Below are 10,709 nucleotides of genomic sequence, written 5' to 3' on the forward strand. Positions count from 1 at the left end.
GTTGCACATGGAGACAAAAATTTAGTAAGTACAGTGTGACAAGTTTAAGCCAAAGTATTTTGAAATTCAGGTGAAATAAGTAAATTCTTAGAAAAAAAACAGCAAAATTGACAAAAGAAAAAATAGAACACTGACTATAACCATCAAGGAAACTGAAGTGCTAGTCAAAACTCTTTAAACAAAGAAAACCTAGGCCCAGAAAATTTTACCAAACATTCAAGGAAGAAGTAGTTCCAAGCTTAGACAAATTTTCCCATAGAAGAGAAAGTATTTTCCAACATGTTCTATAATATAAACTTTATTAAAGAAGTCTTAAATAAAGACACTATGAAAAAGGAAAATAATGGGTCAATCTCTCTTAGGAACATAGGTGCAAAAGTCCTAAATAGAATCTGAGTAAACAGATTTCTGCAATATATTCATCATGATCAAGATAGGTTTATTTCAGGAATGAAAGGTTAGTTGAATTGACAGTTAAATAAATTAATATAATAATACACACAGACTAAAAGACAATCTCATTAGATGCTGACAAGTGTTTGATAAAATTCTGTATCCATTTAGCAAACTAAAAATTGTGGGGGGAAATTTTAATTGAATAAAATGCACTGACCCAAAACCTTCAGTAAAAATCATACTTAACAATGAAAATTTGAAAGCTTTCCCGTTAAGATCAGGAAGAAGACAAGGAAGCCTATGATCTCACTGGATGTCCAACCTGACATAAGGCAGGAAGGGGAAAAAAGAGGTGGGAAAAAGACTGGGAAGGAGAGAGAAAGCTATCCTTATTCATAGATATGACTATCTACATAAAAAATCCCAAAGAGTTATGAGTTCACTAAGAGGGTTTAGCAAGGTCTCTGCATTTAAAGTACAATATATAAAAAACAATTATACTTACGTATACCAGCAACAAACAATTGGACAATCAAATTAAGAAAGAGGCCACTTATTGAAGTATTAAAAATTGAGCAGCACCTAAGGCTAAAGCTAACAGAAATTTACAAGATTGCTACGGAAACAATAATATAAATTTACTTAGAAGCAATTAAAGACCTAAATAAATGGAAAGACATAACCTGTTAATAGATTTAGACTCAATATTGTAGAACTGTCAATCTCATCTTGAGATTCAGTTATCCCATAAGTAATTTTGTAAAACATTACATTTAAGATTTTATATTTAAGTGCTGAGGGCCAAGAAGAGCCCAGCACTCAGAAGAGATGGACAAGGCCAGGCTTGCTTCACAGGATTATTCCAAGAACCTCTATCACACTACGCATAGACGAATTTCTGATACATCTGTGAAAGGCATGACTATAAACCCTTCAGAAGATAGTATCTGACAATACCAATGTAACCTCAAAGTAGGGAAGAATTTCTTAAGAAATACCATGCACTAAGCAAAAAGGAAAAGACTGATAAACTGAATTACCCTAATATCAATGGTTTTGTAGATCAAAATATACCAAAAAGAAAAGCCAAGAAGTGGAAAGCATATACGTAGCACAAATAAGTGACAGGGAACTGGTGCCCAATGTATTAAGACCTCATAGAAATCAATCTAAAAAGAAGGTAATTCAGTAGAAAGACTTAAACAGATATCCCACAAAAGAAGAAACTCAAGTGAACAATAAACATAAATAAAGTGATTAGCAATGAAGGAAAAGAAAACTAAGACTTCCATAAGATATCACTATAAACCCACCAGATTACCTAGAATTGAAAAGTTGGACAATATCAAGTGTGGTGAGATTACAGGACAAGGAGAACTCAACCTGCTGACGGGGTATATAAATGAAATGTATACCCGTGCACCTCCACACATTTACAAAAATGTACATCGTGGCATTATTTGTAATATCACCACACTGGAAACATAATTATTAGAATAAATTATCCTGTGCATTTTTTTAATTGAGCACTTTACTGTAGAATTAGAAAGAACAAATATTATAAATCTAAGAAAACCTGGTGGAAGGAATAAGTGACAATATTAGAAATTAATGAATTGGTTAGTATTTGTAAAAGCTTAATAGTAAGTAGATCCAAAAAGGTAGACGCCTGCAAAAGCAAAGCTAGTCAAGTGGGAAAAAGAGCATATGTGGTAGGAATAAGTGAAAAAGTAGGAGTAAGAAAAAAGGTACAGTAACATAATACTTTAGGTAAATACATGATATTAAAAAGAAGCTAAATAATTTTAAAATATTTTAATTGACGTCATTGAAAAAAGTAACAACTATGGAATAAACTGGAAATAATTTTTTAAATTAATAAATAATCATTCTTCCTCCCAAGCTGTTGGGCCCAGATGTCTTCATGGGGGTAGCTTGGGGTTGGGAATCAGGGTGCAGAGTATAAACAGCCCAGTATACTGTGTACTTTTACCCAATTAAATTCTATAAAGTATACAACAGCTATATGAAAGCAAAAGATAAAAGCATACAATTCATTTACATAAACATTTTGAACATTTTACATGATTCATTTATATAAACATTTTTAACATTTATATAAAGTTCAAAAATTAGAAAGACTACATATCATTTAGAAATGAGTACATAGACATTAATTGAAATTTATTTGGGGGCTTTACAGTTAATTGTATGAATGTCCAACATTTTTTGAAAAGAATATATATTTCTTTTGTTTTAGTTGAAGGATTTTATATACATATATAAATGTGACATATAAATATATATGCAAATATAAATACAGTAAGCATATGTATCTGTGCACACAATGCATCAATGTTGCTAATTTGTTTAATCTGGCAGAGATTGCCATTAAAAAAATTCCCATCACTACAGATTTGTCAGTTTTACCTTTTAATTCTTTATTATTGTCTCAAAATTTCCAGACCATGCAATTAGTTACATACATGTTCATGACTTAATGTTTTCCATTTCTTTGGAATGCAAAAGATGCCCCACAAATGTCCTTGTTAATGCTACTCAAAGAATACTTTTGATAATTAATTTGCTACATAGTTTTTTGTTGTTTTTTAATATTTGCCTGGTACGTCCTTTTCTATCCCTTTATTTTCTATATTTTAGTTCTTTCATTTTAACTGTTTTTTTTAATATGCTTGCTTTTAATTGTCTTAGTAATAATGGAGTGGCCAGAAAGTGATAGGTAGCTATGTGCTTGGATCAGATAAGAGGTGGTTAAATTATAATATTATCTAGTAATGTAGCCTGGACAATCAGCAAATTTCATTTTGAGGGTGTTCCCAGGAAATCACCTCTATTGGTCCCAAAGTATCTTCAATTAAAATCAGGATTTGTTGGTAGAAGGCAAGCTACTTTATTTTTCTATCCTTTTCACTTATCAAAACAGATTAAAGTACCAGCTTTTTATATTAGAAAATTAATCATTTTTAGGTTAAAAATAGAACAGATGCTATCATTTATACTACTTTAAATGTAATTTCTAACTTGTGAGCATTGAGTTTTTTCCTCCATTTTCTTACTAAAAGCCTCAAGCAAAATTGTCACATTTTGTGGGCTGGTAACTTTGTAATGAAAGGGTTTACTAGCATTGGAGAAAGTGATTCAATTAGAAGGAGAGAGAAGTGGATTAAATGAGAGTTGTGACTGGATTCAGGGTGGGGCTGACTGAATTAGAATTTTGATGGTATGTATAGAGCCTAATAATCACATGATTTTCATTTAGAGATTCTTTCCTGAAGAGAAATCATCTTTCTGTGTCTTAGCATATCTTCACTGCAAATCTGAATTTCGGACTAGCAGAATGTTAATTATTTTTTCCCTTTAAAATATAAAAGAGATTAAGACAGTAACTTTTTACATAAAAATGTGACTTTTTCCTATTAAACCTCATTCATTCATTCAGTCATTCACTCATTTGAAAATCGTTGTGGGTACCTATTGGTGCCAGGCTCTGTCTCAGATGCTGGGCTTACATCACTGGGCAATACAAAGATTCTTGCATTTGTAGAATTTATATTCTGTATGGGACAGAGAAAGAAATAATAAAACAAATTTATATAGGGTTGAATAAGGATCATGCTATACAGGATCATGGATGATATGTGCTACACAGAAAAGAAAAGTAGAACAGGTTAAGGGAGATAAGGAATGGAGGAGGGTGGGGACCAAGGTAGAAGATGGCTGAAATGTTAAACAGGCTGTCATGGTTGGTTGATCTGATTTGAACAAAGACTTGAGCAAGACAGGTAAGAGTATTCCTGGCTGTGCAAAGGCCCTAAGACAGGGGCTATGTTCAGACAACACCAAGAGAGGCACAAACAACACAGGAGGTCAACTAGATAGGGGAGAGTCTTGTAGGTTAGTATGAGTCCTTTGACTTTTACTGCAAGGGCAATGGGGAGCCAATGCCTCTCCACTGTCTGACTCTATCCCCTTTTCTCCCAATCCCATTCAATAATATTAATTAAAAGAATTATTGCCAGTTTGATGCTGTAATGTGGTAAATTCATTCTTAGTTTACTTTCATTTTCATAATAGGGAAGTTGAGTATCTTTTATGTTTGTTGTCTATTTGGAATTGCTGTTTCTGGATGGCTTCTTTATATTCTTTGCCTATTTTTTCACTGGGCTGTATTTGGTATGTGTACTACTATTAATAATAGTACTAGCAGTAATAAAGTTTTACATGTTATAGGCATAACAGAATTTACCTGCTAATTGAATATTTATCTTTTGACTTAATTTGGGGCATATTCTGCCATAAAATTAAATTTTTATATAGATAAAAATTTTAAGTTATTTCTCTTGTAGCTCTTAGGTGTCCTGCCTTGATCGAAAGGTCTTTACAAACCCTAGGTTGTACAAATAGTATATTAAATTTCCTTTTTAAATGTTTATGGTTTTTTTTCTTTTGGATGTTTAATTCAACTGCATATAGTGTTTATATAAGCACTGAAGCTGGAATTCCTACATCCTGCCATAAGAATAATCAGTTTTGCAATCACAGCTATTATATAAAACATCCTTTATACATTGATTAAAATAGTAACGTTGCCATATTAAAATGAAGGAGCATTTTTTTTTGTTGCCTAATGATTTATTCATTCTCTTTTGTGAAGCTTACATTGTAGGCATGTTTAGGCTAAATTTTTTTTCTTCCTTTTCTTTTTGAAGGAGCGTTTTTTTAGGCTAAGATATACTACACCAGATCCAAAAGCTGGTGAGAATGACCTGAAGGGGATGGATTCACAGATAATTAAAGATAGGAAATACAGCAGGGCGCCAGGTACTAGGAAAGCTGGAGGACTTGGGATCCAGAGAACAACGGAGAAGGTTTGGGGTCACCACTCGTGGGAAACTGAGGGTATGGGCAGAGTCAAAGGCAGCTGGTAGATCTGCCTGGGGGGAGAAAAGCAGGCCTTGTTTAAGAGCCTCTTTCCCCAGAGAAGTCAGGGCATCACCAGCTCCCGGGAAAGAGGGTCAGGAAGGAACATGGGTGGAAGAGGGGTGTGGACTTGAGCAACGGGGAATGTGGGAAGTCGTATTATTTATTGCAGAGTGGCAATAAAAGTTAAGAGTATAAGAGGATTAGCAGGAGAAGTAAGGGCTCAAATAGATTTTTGTATTGATGGGTTTAAAATGAGAATTCTTGGGAGGTTATATAAGATTTTTGCGAGCAAAGGCAGCTGATAGGATGAATTTTAAGTTTTTAGTAAACTTTATTTTAGTTCCTTTCTCTAATACTTTCAAAACATTTAAGCCAAAAGCTTTGTAGTTCTCTTATTTGTACTTTAAAATCAGTTACATAAACTTTTTACTTAATACTTATTAACACTTTAATTTTCTTATTTCTTATTAATACTTTTAGACCATTAAATCAAAGCTTTAAATTTCACAAACTGATTAGATGTTGCTATTAATGAAATTACAGGAGTGGTTATTTAATCATGGTTGGTTATCAAAAGATTAGGTGGTGGGCTAGATGTTAAATGAATCAGGGTCATTAATTCAGACCTGATGAAGGCCACTAGAACAAAAACCAAGGGTATTTTCTGTAATGGTGTCAGCACCTTGTCATTATTACTTCATTTGTCCACTTCATAGTGCAACAATTATTCATTCATTCACAAATACTTACTCAGCACCTATTATGTGCCACGCACTGTTCTATCTGCGGAGGGTACACACGTGAACAAGACACAAGGTTCCTCTTTTCCTGGAACTTATGTTCTAATACAGGAAGATAGACAATAATAAAAAATAATATTAATAATAATAACAGCTAACATTTAGCAAGTATTGTTGGCTGAGACAGTTTTAAATACTTTCAAGTATTCATTTAAATCTTACAGCATTATATGGTAGAGACTAGGATTATCTTCATTCTGTACATGAGGAAACTGAGGCACAGAAAAGGAAAAGAACCTGCCTAAGGTCACAGAGCTAGCAGAGGGCAGAGCTGGAATTTCAAACCATGAGACTCAGGCTGTAGAGCTCTTTCTCTTAATGACTTTGCTATGCTTCCTCTCAGACAAGAAAAATGGCAGTAAACAATGAACAGAGTAAAAGTTCAGGATTGTTTAGTACTATGAAAAAATAATAAAGGGTGATGCGACGGTATTTTTATGTTGGAGGTGAAAATGTAGATATGAGGGAAAAACTCATGGAGGTGACATCTGAGCTGAGACCTGAAGGATGGTGATCTGTTATCGTGGGACAAAGGCAGCAGAGCAAAGACAGCACAGTGTAATCTTTCCCTGTTTGTGAAACAGAAATGCCCAGCTGGCGGTAGCTAGGGCTTAGTATGTGAGAGTGATTGATTGGAAGTGAAGTCAGAGATAGTCAGGAACAAGAGCCAATGGGGCCTCTGGTCACATTAAGGAATTTGATTTTTTTATTGTAAAATCAGTAGATTTTTATGCAGAGAAGCAACATTACCTGATTCATAACTTTTAAAGATCAGTCTCACTGCTATATTGACTTTAGGACAAAAGTGGAAGCAGGAACAGCTCCCCTCCCACTAGAACTCAGGCTTCTTTAAAAATACAACTTTTAACCAACAATACAAATACAACCTTTGCTTTGAAGACTAATATTTTTGGAGGAATGGTACCTTTATAAAGATTGTGGTTGTCCCCGTATATATATGTTCTTTCTTCAAATCCAATTAAATGAAAATACTAGTTATTCAGCCCAACTCTCTAGGCTCGCTGGGTCTAGCTCAGCAGAAACGAAGCAGGAGCCGGTGGATCAGCTGGGCGCAGTCCTTTTCTACGCTCTCTGTCGCTAGGCGGGGATGTGGACGCTCTGTCGGTAGCCGGAGATGTGGAGTCGGCTACCCGGAGCTTTCTGTCCACGAAAGAGTCTAGCAGGGAGTCGGGGAAGGAAAAGACGGACGAGACCTCCAAGGTACAGCACCGCGCTTAGAGTCCACTCTGAAGCACTGGTGTCAAAGGGCCACTCACTCTAACGCCTAGGCTCGGCCCCACCCCGTCGTCATGCCAACGTACCCCTTGGCTTCCGCGGATTGGTGGCTGCCTCTGACTATGACGTGCCTCCGACTATGACGTGCCTCCGACTATGACGTGCGTCCGAAGAGCCCGGGGTCCAAGCTGACAAGGAGTGGGGAAAGCTCAGGGCTGGGAGGGCTCCCTGACCAGGGTGGGGCAGGGGACAAGGCATCCAGACCATGACTGAGCCATTTCACTGAACACCACGGGAAAGTTGGCAGCAGAATTGACTCCTGCACCTGTGAAAAATGTAGGTCCGTGTTTCAAAGCAAATAAAAAAGCATGACCATCTGAGGGAAAGATAGAAGGGAAGTAATTACAAAACATAGATCAAATAACCATCAGATAACAAGCCAAGTAATAAGTATCAACACATGGAGGTAAAGGAAAACAATTAAGTCAATGGCTTGCGACTGCTTCCCAAACTTGTCAGGAGGACCCCTCCTTCTTGATGATGGCCAGCGGAACGCTGCTCCATCTCTGGGACCTGCTCACTCTTCTCTCTGCCCTGTGCTTGCAGCTGCCTCACCCCAGGCTCTTCCTTGTCCCGGAGGGAGTAGGGGCTGGCCCCTGCCACAGGCTGTGCAGGCTTAGGCACAGTTTGTGGGTGCCAGGAGGAGACAGCACTTGGGGGTGCCGTAGGAGCTCTGAGAGCCCCAAGACTTCTGCTGGGGTTGTTAGCCTTGGACAGTGTTAGTGTGAAGCCTCCAAAACCCCACGTCCAAAACCCTCACTTGAATGGAGTTGTCCCAATATTGTTACAGCTTTGCTCCTTCCACTGGCAATTTGACTGCCAGAAGGGAAGGGCCAGAGAAGGTTCTGGAAGGTGAGCAATAATCTTTGTCAGAACACCTACATCTGGAGTCGGTTCTGTTGGTTTCCTGTTAAGCTACTGTGTGGCCTTGAGCAAGTTAGTTAACTTTTCTGGGCCTCAGTTTCCCCTCAGTAAGACAAGGGTTTCACATGATGATCTTTCTGACAGCAGGAGTCAAGCAACTCAGGAAGGTTTCTTCTCTGTTCAGCGGATGAGGCCCAATGCGGACAGAGCCCAGGAGGCAGACCACCCTTCTCCTCCTCAAAGGACTGAACAGGCCGTGTGAGGTGTGTCACCTGAGGTTCCCCCCAAGCTGGTCGCCATGTCATCATCCCTGCATCCCTCACTCAATCACCAGCATCCTTCCAACCTACCTGGGTGACAGCTGAGTGATAGCTGGGGGCCTTAGCTGGGTGGCTTAGGGGGTGACAGTGAAATGCTTGGTTGGGGGGTTCAGCTGGGTGACTTAATGGGTGACTGGCTGGGTGGATTATCTGGGTTGTTTAGTGGGCGACTTAGTGGATAACTTAGCTGGGGGGTTTAGCTGGGTGGCTTAATGGGTATCTTAGCTGAGTGGCTTGGCTGGGTGACTTAGTAGGTTACTTGGCAGGGTGACTTGGCTGGGTGACCTGGATGGCTGACTTAGTGGGTAACTGACTGGGTGACTTGGCAGACACTCAAACCTTCTGTGCTTTCTGTTCTCACCTGTCCAACAAGGACAAGAATACCTATCTTCATTGACTTCACTGGTATGTTGTAAGGAACCATCAGGAGCATAGACATGAAAAATATTTAAAAATATAAAAATACTAGCTGAGAAGAGGGAGGAGCCAAGATGGCGGCATGAATAGGGCAGCAGAAATCTCCTCCCAAAACCATATACATTTTTGAAAATACAACAAATACAACTATTCTTAAAGAGAGACGAGAAGATATAATACAACAGCCAGGCTGCATCTACACCTGCAAAACCCAGTGGCTCATGAAGGGGGTAAGACAGCCACAGCCTGGTGGGACCCGAGTGCACCCCCCACACCAGCTCCCCGGCAGGAGGAGAGGAGTTGGAGCAGGGGAGGAGTGGGAGCCCAGGACTGCTAAATACCCAGCTCTAGTCATCCGCACTGGGAGCGCAGACACACAGTGTGTGGTGTGCTGGGTACTAGGAAAATGGAACCGTAAAACCTGGGAGCAGGTTCCCACAGCCAGCGCTCCTGGGACAAAAGAAAAGCAGGTGCTTTTTGAAAGTCTTAAAGGGACAGGAGCCTCACCAATGGATGGAAGCATCCCAGCACACTCAGCCCAGCAGCTGGGAATCCCAGGGAACTCCAGGTGCCCTAACACCCTGGGCAGCAGCGCAGCTCTGAGGTCCCTCATGGTGATAAACAGCCTCCCACCTGTTCCCCCTCTGGCATGGCCCGGCCACAGTGGGGCAGCAGCCGGAGACCGGCCAGGCTCACAGCAGCCGCGCAGAGTCTCCCCCCACAGCTGCCCAGGCCAGAAACAGAGACCCCGTTGACACACAGCTGCCCAGCACAAGCCACTAGGGGTTGCCGTTCTTGCAGGAGAGGAAGGTGAAGAGCAAGCAGGAAGGAACTTTCTTCTCCCAGCTAATACATGCACCAACTGCTCATAACTACTTATATTGCCATGAAAAGGCAGAAGAATTTGATCCAGAACAGAATCACACAGACATCACCTGAGAGGGAACCTGGGGAGATAGATTTAACCAATCTTCCTGAAAAAGAATTCAAAATAAAGGTCATAACCATGCTGATGGAGCTGCAGAGAAAAATGCAAGAGCTAATGGATAAAGTTGGGAGGGAGAATACAGAAATAAAACAATCTCTGGAAGGACTTAAAAGCAGAATGGACAAGGTGCAAGAGGCCATTAATGGAATAGAAACCAGAGAACAGGAACACAGAGAAGCTGATGCAGAGAGGGATAAAAGGATCTCCAGGAATGAAAGAATATTAAGATAACTGTGTGACCAATACAAATGGAGCAATATTCACATTATAGGGGTACAAGAAGAAGAGAGAGAAAAAGAGCTAGAAAGTGACTTTGAATAAATAATTGCTGAAAACTTCCCCAAACTGGGGGAGGAAATAGGTGCTCAGACGACAGAAGCACACAGAAGTCCCAACAGAAGGGACCCAAAGAGGACACCACCAAGACGCATAATAATTAAAATGGCAAAGATCATGGACAAGGACAGAGTATTAAAGGCAGCTAGACAGAGGAAAAAGGTCACCTACAAAGGAAAACCCATCAGGCTATCATCAGACTTCTCAACAGAAACCTTACAGGCCAGAAGAGAATGGCATGATATATTTAATGCAATGAAACAGAAGGGTCTTGAACCAAGAATACTGTATCCAGCAGGATTATCATTTAAATATGAAGAAGGGATTAAACAATTCCAAGACAAGCAA

The 10,709-nt window shown here is 39.3% G+C and overlaps 1 long non-coding RNA gene across 1 annotated transcript; it reads right to left on the reverse strand.

The window, feature by feature from the left end:
• Positions 1-2,593: 2,593 nt before the first annotated feature.
• On the reverse strand, positions 2,594-7,462 carry LOC140850118 (uncharacterized). The gene is made up of 3 exons (XR_012132873.1): positions 7,066-7,462; positions 6,091-6,182; positions 2,594-3,971 (listed from the first exon to the last, which is right to left on the reverse strand). It is a non-coding gene; the product is annotated as an uncharacterized lncRNA (long non-coding RNA).
• Between the last annotated feature and the right edge of the window lie 3,247 nt (positions 7,463-10,709).

The sequence above is a fragment of the Manis javanica genome, chromosome 6 (assembly GCF_040802235.1).
Source record: "Manis javanica isolate MJ-LG chromosome 6, MJ_LKY, whole genome shotgun sequence".
Taxonomy (NCBI): Eukaryota; Metazoa; Chordata; class Mammalia; order Pholidota; family Manidae; genus Manis; species Manis javanica.